Source organism: Erythrolamprus reginae, chromosome 1 (genome assembly GCF_031021105.1).
Source record: "Erythrolamprus reginae isolate rEryReg1 chromosome 1, rEryReg1.hap1, whole genome shotgun sequence".
NCBI lineage: Eukaryota > Metazoa > Chordata > Lepidosauria > Squamata > Dipsadidae > Erythrolamprus > Erythrolamprus reginae.
In genome coordinates, this window is record NC_091950.1 from 3,996,076 (window position 1) to 4,003,615 (window position 7,540).

General features: G+C 42.2%; 1 long non-coding RNA gene across 1 annotated transcript; it reads right to left on the minus strand.

Moving 5' to 3' along the window:
• Positions 1–212: 212 nt before the first annotated feature.
• On the minus strand, positions 213–6,677 carry LOC139156374 (uncharacterized). The gene is made up of 3 exons (XR_011557306.1): positions 6,370–6,677; positions 606–717; positions 213–398 (listed from the first exon to the last, which is right to left on the minus strand). It is a non-coding gene; the product is annotated as an uncharacterized lncRNA (long non-coding RNA).
• Positions 6,678–7,540: the final 863 nt, after the last annotated feature.

Here is a 7,540-nt window from a genome sequence, read left to right on the forward strand (position 1 = left end):
TATTAGATTCGTTTACATTGTATTATTGTTGCTGTTAGCCGCCCTGAGTCTGCGGAGAGGGGCGGCATACAAATCTGATTGATAGATAAATGAATGAATGAATGAATGAATGAATGAATAAATAAATAAATAAATAAATAAATAAATAAATAAATATAAATAATGCTCCCAGCTTCCTGGTAAAAATTTGCACAACATTTTCAATGCTCATTTATTTTTATTGGAAGGAATATTTGCCAAATTTTTTGTCAATGCATTCATGTTTTCGAGTTTGATAGAAAGCAATTTGAATCATGTGAAGAAAGAAAAAGCGATAGAAGGCAGGAATCTCAGGTCTTTGGCCATATCGTGAAGACGTCCAGGGTGGTAGATGGAGATGGTGTTATTTTCCAAAGCGTCTATACAAATGAGATAAAATAATAGTTGGATCATAATGAGTTCAAGATAAAGTCTGTTCTCTGAACCTCAAAATCTTTCCTGCCCTTTTCTCTGCCATGGAAACGCCTGTTCATCTTCAGGTCAATGCCTTGGAATGTGTTGGAGTATAAACAAGTGTACATCCAATGCACATCTGTGGCATCTTTATTAGCGGACTGTTTACTTACTGTCTACAGCACCAATATCTCCCTCGACAGTCCCATTTCCCAAAGTGACCATATCGACAGGGACGGGTAGTGCAGAATCCTCTTAGACCACGACATCTGGGCTGGGCATTACCTGTGAAAAGAGAAACAGTAGACAGGGAAATGATCAGTAAAGATACTTTGCTATTTAGATATATTTTTCTTTCTAAGACATCACTTTCTTCTACAGAATTGTTGGATTCCTATGAATTCAGGAAATTATCTCTGACCAAGGAATCAATTTCTGCCAATCTCCCTTCACCAGTCTCAATATATCAGACACCAACACAGGTTTTAAACTTGGCCCAGAGCTGCATGGGCAGGTGTGCCTGTATCTATTAAGGTAGCACAGAGGGGGGAAATCTGCTTCACAACAAAAAAAGACCTTGCTGTGCTCTCTCTCTCTCAAATATTACTATGGATCCTTATTTGCTAAGAAATAATCCTGAATGATCATGGCTGGTTCTGCTGGGTGTTTGGATGGAGATTTTGGGTGAGACGATGATCTTCCCTGGACCTTCAGAATCTGGTTCACCTTTGTCTTTCTTCCTCTTCTCTTAATATTTCTAATGCTTCTCTTCTCTGCTCTTGAAAAGCTCTGCATTTGAAACATTTTTCTGCAACAGCTTCTCTTTTTTACAAATTGAATAGCTATAGATTCACTAGATAATTAATATTTAGTTTTTATTCATTTTATCTCTTCTTTATTACCTAAAACAAATGCATTTAATACTCCTTCCACTTCCTTTTTCCATGACCACCAAGTAGCAGTCATAAGACATGTTGAAAGCTTTTGAAATTCATAAGCATAGGGACAGATTTAACCGTACTTGTAAGTGGGAAACTTTGATCTTTCTAGATCAGGTCAATTCAAAAAATGCGAGAGAATTTCTGAAAGTTTGGCATTCTGACAAAATGGCTATCGATAGACATATAGACATGAACAATATATACTTACTATGCAAATAGTACAATCAACGAGGTAAAAAGAGAACAACAAACCAAAATATCTTCTCACTAACAATCAACACCCACATTATTTTATATTAATAACAAATTTAACCTCAGATCAAAAATCAAGAAGTAAGCAATACCCCAATCCAGCTATGTGCTGTAGTGCATTAAAAAATGAAACCTGGTGCACACTTTTCAAAGGCTGCACAGAGAGGAGAGTGGCGGAGACTCAGCGGTTCAAATCTCATCACCAGCTCAAGGTTGACTCAGCCTTCCATCCTTCCGAGGTGGGTCAAATGAGGACCCGGATTGTGGGGGCAATAGCCTAGCTCTGTTTTTTTTTTTTTAAAGTGCTATTGCTAACATGTTGTAAGCCGCGCTGAGAAGGGCGGCATAAAAATCAATCAAACCAACAAACGAATGAAAGAACGAAAGAACGAACGAACAAAAGAACGAACGAACAAAAGAACAAACAAACGAACGAACAAACGAATGAATGAATGAATGAATGAATGAATGCATGCCAGCAATGAGTAGCGGCTGCCAAAACAGCCAACCCAGTTCTAGGCTGCATTAACAGAGGGATAGAATGAAGATCACATGAAGTATTAATACCACTTTATAAGGCACATTTGGAATACTGCATTCGGTTTTGGTCAACACGATGCAAAAAGGATATTGAGACTCTAGAAAAAGTGCAGAGAAGAGCAACTAAGGTGATTAGGGAACTAGAGGCTAAAACATATGAAGAACAGTTGCAGGAACTGAACATGGTTAGTTTAACGAAAAAAAGGAATAGTGGAGACATGATGGCAGTGTTCCAATATCTCAAGGGTTGCCACTCAGTGGAGACATGATGGCAGTCAACCTAGTCTCCAAAGCCCCTGAGGGTAGAACAAGAAGCGATGGGTGGAGGCTGAACAAGGAGAGAAGCAACTTAGGACTAAGGAAAAATTTCCTGACATTGAGAACAATCAGTGGAACAGCTTGCCTCCAGAAGTTTTGAATGCTCCAACACTGGAAGTTTTTAAGCAGATGTTGGATAACCATCTGTCTAGTGTAGAGTTTCCTGCCTAACCTGCTTCTGTTGTTGTTGTTTTTGTTGTTGTTGTTATTATTGTTATTATGTATTTATTTATTTATTATTTAGATTTGTATGCCGCCCCTCTCCGCAGACTCAGGGCGGCTCACAGCAAAACAAAACAATTCCTGACAAATCTAAATTATAATTTAAAATATTTTTAAAAACCCATTTACTAAACAAACATACCTACAAACATACCATGCATAAATTGTATATGCCCGGGGGAGATGTCTCAGTTCCCCCATGCCTGACGACAAAGGTGGGTTTTAAGGAGCTTACGAAAGGCGAAGAGGGTGGGGGCAGTCCTAATCTCTGGGGGGAGCTGATTCCAGACAGTCGGGGCTAGAAATATTATTATTATTATTATTATTATTATTATTATTATTATTATCATCATCATCATCATCATCATCATCATCATCATCATCATCGTCATCAATTAATTGATTTTGAGTAGTGTAGGGATTCATGCCTAAGCAAGGGGTATTATGACTCTGGCTGCTGGGATCTGGAGAAGTCCGACTCTGTGGGATCTTTGTGGCTGCTGGGATACATGAGGCAGGAGACGGTCCCGTAAGTCAGCGTTTCCCAATCGGTGTGCCGCGGCACACTAGTGTGCCGTGAGACACAGCCAGGTGTGCCGCGGAGCTCCTAGGGAAGCTCCAGCTGGGCGGGGCGCTGCCAGTGCCGGGGCGGGCTTTCCCGAAACGGACGGAGAATGCCCTCTCTCGCAGCCCCCTGGCTGGGAGCGCTTTCGCTGTGAAAGAGGGCTTTCTCCATCCGTTTCGGGAATGCCCGCCCCCCCCCTCTCGCGCGCGCGCCGCTCCCCTTTTCTCTCAGCCCTCCCTGGCTTCACTTCTCAATCCCTCCCTCCTTCTGTCTTTCCTTCCCCTCAGCCGTTCTGTCTGGGGGTCTCCCGCTCTTCCCTTCCCCGCCTCCCAGGCTTTGCCTTCACCACCCCCTTTTTGGTTGGCAAGGAGTCCTTTGCCGCATCCTGCAGTTCGCACTCGGCTCGAGGCCGCTTTCCCTGGCTGTGCTCTTTCTTTCTCTCTCTCTCTCTCCCGTGAGGCGGGGGAAGGGAAAAAAACAAACAAAAACTTCTTGCAGTGGGCCAGCGCGCACGCTCGTGCCCGCACTCGTCCCTTCAGCAGCGAGGGAGGGAAGTCAGAGGGCGAGGGAGCGAGCGAGCGCTCTTGTCCTCGGTGCCCTCTGCAGCCTGCCTTCCTTCTTCTTTGCCACTGCTGAGGGACAGAGAGAAGGATAGAAAGGAAAGAGGGAGGGAGAGATAGAAAGGAAAGAGGGAGGGAGGAAAGAGGGAGGGAGAGATAGAAAGAAAATAAATAGAAAGGAAAGAGGGAGGGAGAGATACAAAGGAAAGATGAGGGAGAGATAGAAAGGAAAGAAGGAGGGAGGAAAGAGGGAGGGAGAGATACAATGGAAAGAGGGAGGGAGAGATAGAAAGAAAATAGATAGAAAGGAAAGAGGGAGGGAGGAAAGAGGGAGGGAGAGATACAATGGAAAGAGGGAGGGAGGAAAGAGGGAGGGAGAAATAGAGTGAAATGGAGGAAGAGATATTTTTTGTCCAAACTTTTCTTTAGCCCCCCTGCACCCCCCCCCCCGCCCGAGAGAGAGAGACATAGCAAGAGAGAGAGAGAGAGAAAAAGAAAGAAAGAGATAGCAAGAGAGAGAAAGAGATAGCAAGAGAGAGAGAGAGAGAGAAAGAGATAGCAAGAGAGGCAGAGAGAGAGACAGAGAAAGAGAGATAGAGAGCGAGAAAGAGAGATAGCAAGAGACACAGAAAGAGAGAGAAAGAGAGATAGCAAGAGAGAGAAAGAGAGACACACACAGAGAGAAAGAAAGAGATAGCAAGAGAGACAGAGGAAGAGAGAGGGAGAGAAAGAGATAGCAAGAGAGACAGAGAGAGAGACAGAGAAAGAGAGAGAGAGAAAGAGATAGAGAGAGAGAAAGAAAGAGACATAGCAAGAGAGACAGAGAAAGAGAGAGAAAGAGAGAGAATGAAAGAGAGATAGCAAGAGAGGCAGAGAGAGAGCAAGGGAGAGAGAAAGACATAGAGGGAGGGAAGGAGGGAGAGAGAAAGAGAGCAAAAAAGAGAGGAAGAAAGAAAGAGGGATGGAGAGAGAGAAAGAAGGGAAGGAAGGAAGAGAGAGAAAGAGGGAGGGAGAAATAGAGTGAAATGGAGGAAGAGATATTTTTTTGTCCAAACTTTTCTTTAGCCCCCCCCCCCGCGCCCCCCCCGTCCCCCCGTTCAGTGTTCCCCAGGATTTTGAAAATATGAATAATGTGCCGCGGCTCAAAAAAGGTTGGGAAACACTGCCGTAAGTAACCTGGTCCTAAGCCATGCAGGGCTTTAATAGCCAGCACTTTAAATTGTGTCTGGAGACCAATCAGTAGCCAATGCAGCTCACAGAGTGATGGTGACATATGGGGATACCTTGGTAGGCACATAACCTCTCACTCAGCTGCATTTAGCATTAACTGCAGTCTCCCAACATTCTTTAAAAACAGCCCCATGTAGAGGGCATTGCAGTAATCAAAACTCGAGATGATGAGGGCATGAGTGACTGTGAGACGAGACTTCCTCTCCAAATAGGGCCACAACTGGGGCACCAGGCAAACCTGGTGTGGAGAAATGGAATTTTTTATTTATTTATTGTCCAATACACAATACATATGGAGGAGAATAGACATGAAGTAATATATATAAAGATAATATGTAAAATAGAAGAGAAAATATATGAGAGGAAGAAAATATATATGATATATGAGATAAAGGAAAGGCAATTGGACAGGGGATGGTAGGCACACTAGTGCACTTATGTACGCCCCTTACTGGCCTCTTAGGAACTTGGAGAAGTCAATCGTGGAGAGTCTAAGGGAGAAATGTTGGGGGTTAGGGGTTGACACTATTGAGTCTGGTAATGAGTTCCACACTTCGACATCTTGATTGTTAAAGTCCTGTTTTTTGAAGCGGTTAATATTAAGTTTGAATCTGTTGTGTGCTCTTGTGTTGTTGCGGTTGAAGCTGAAGTAGTCATTGACCAGTAGGACGTTGCAGCATATGATCTTGAGGGAAATACTTAAATCGTGTTTTAGGCACCGTACTTCTAAGCTTTTTAGACCCAGGATAGTTAGTCTATTTTCGTAGGGTATTCTGTTTCGAGAGGAGGAGTGAAGGGCTCTTCTGGTGAAATATCTTTGGACGTTTTCAAGGGTGTTGATGTCCGAGATGTCCCAGGGAGGCAAAACCCACAGCCACTCCATTTCTTTGGGGTTGAGCTTGAGCCTGTTATCACCCATTCAGACCCTCACAGCCTCCAGGCACCAGCACATCACCTCCACTGCTTCACTGAATTGCCACGGGGTGGAGATGTGCAGGTGAGTGTTGTCAGCACACTGTTGGTAACTCACCCTGTGTCGTTGAATGATCTCACCCAGAGGTTTCATGTAGATATTGATGCTGTATATTACCCTGGAACTCAACTTTTAATCTGAATTAAATATCAATGGCATATTGTTCAAAAGTTTGAAAGCCCATGTTATCAATAGTCCACAATGTTCAAAGTGATTTGTTTAACATAAACTAAAAGAAGATGTTAAATATTATCCTGCTTTCAGTGATGATCATACTTGCTTAAAATGTAGTGAATTATCAGTAATTTCTCAAATATCAATAATATCGTTTCTTACCTGGTTCAGACAGGAATGCAAGGAATAGCAATGCGAACAGCAGGTAAAGGATCTTCATGATGGGTTTGGTTCTGGACCAAATATATTCCTGGGATAGGACACAACTCTCTATTTATGCAGTTATAATTGTTGCGGCAAAACTCAGTTGCCAGTCAAGGGAATGGAGACCACAAGGAGATTGCATAACTCAGGTTTATTTGATGCATGCATCAGGTTCAGAAGATATAAAAGCAATGTCTGAACAACGTGGATTGTTTTTCAGGGCTCTTTATACATTTCCAAAGGAGTACAAAAAACACACAATATCAGCCAATCAGATAATAGTTGTCAATGTTTCCTTATACAGAAAGTTAAAAAAGCGGTTATACAATGTAGAAGGTGCAGAATGTACAACAAAAAAGAACTTGCGGTTAGTATGTGGGTTCATGCATGAAGCTATGTGCCTTGAGAGCAGGTGTCCGATCTATCTCTGCACCATCAAAGCCATGTCCTTTTCCTGTAGCACAGCTATGTTCTACTGGATGCAAGGCATAGATTATAAACACAAAATGTACTTTTGTACTCTAAATGTCAAGCATAACTCTATATGTGGGGCATAGGGCAAGGCTTAAGAAATGCAGAATTTGGGCTAGCACTAAATATGAATGTATATCTCAGGCTAGCTTCCTCAGCATCACACTGGGAAATATTGCAACTACTCTTAAATTTAACTGGAATTTCTGTATTTCCTTCTAATGAAACATTCCTGTGGGTTAATTATTGCAAAAGTCAGGACAGAAGGAAAAGGGGGGACATGATCGAAACATTTAAATCTGTTAAAGGGTTAAATAAGGTTCAGGAGGGAAGTGTTTTTAATAGGAAAGTGAATACAAGAACAGGGGGTCACAATCTGAGGTTAGTAAGGGGAAAGATCAGAAGGAACGTGAGAAAATATTACTCAAGTTGTTGTTGTTGTTGTTGTTGTTGTTTTAATTTATAGGTCACCCAACTTCTTCCGGATTATGGGGGGCTCATGAGTCTATGGAGAGGGGCAGCATACAAATCTAATAAATAAATAAAATAAAAATCTAAAAAACAATATAAAAGACAAACTAGAGTCTTGAACTTTGAGAGAGCTAATTTCAATAAACTTACAGAGAACTTCCATGGATGAGAATCCTCAGGGGGAAAA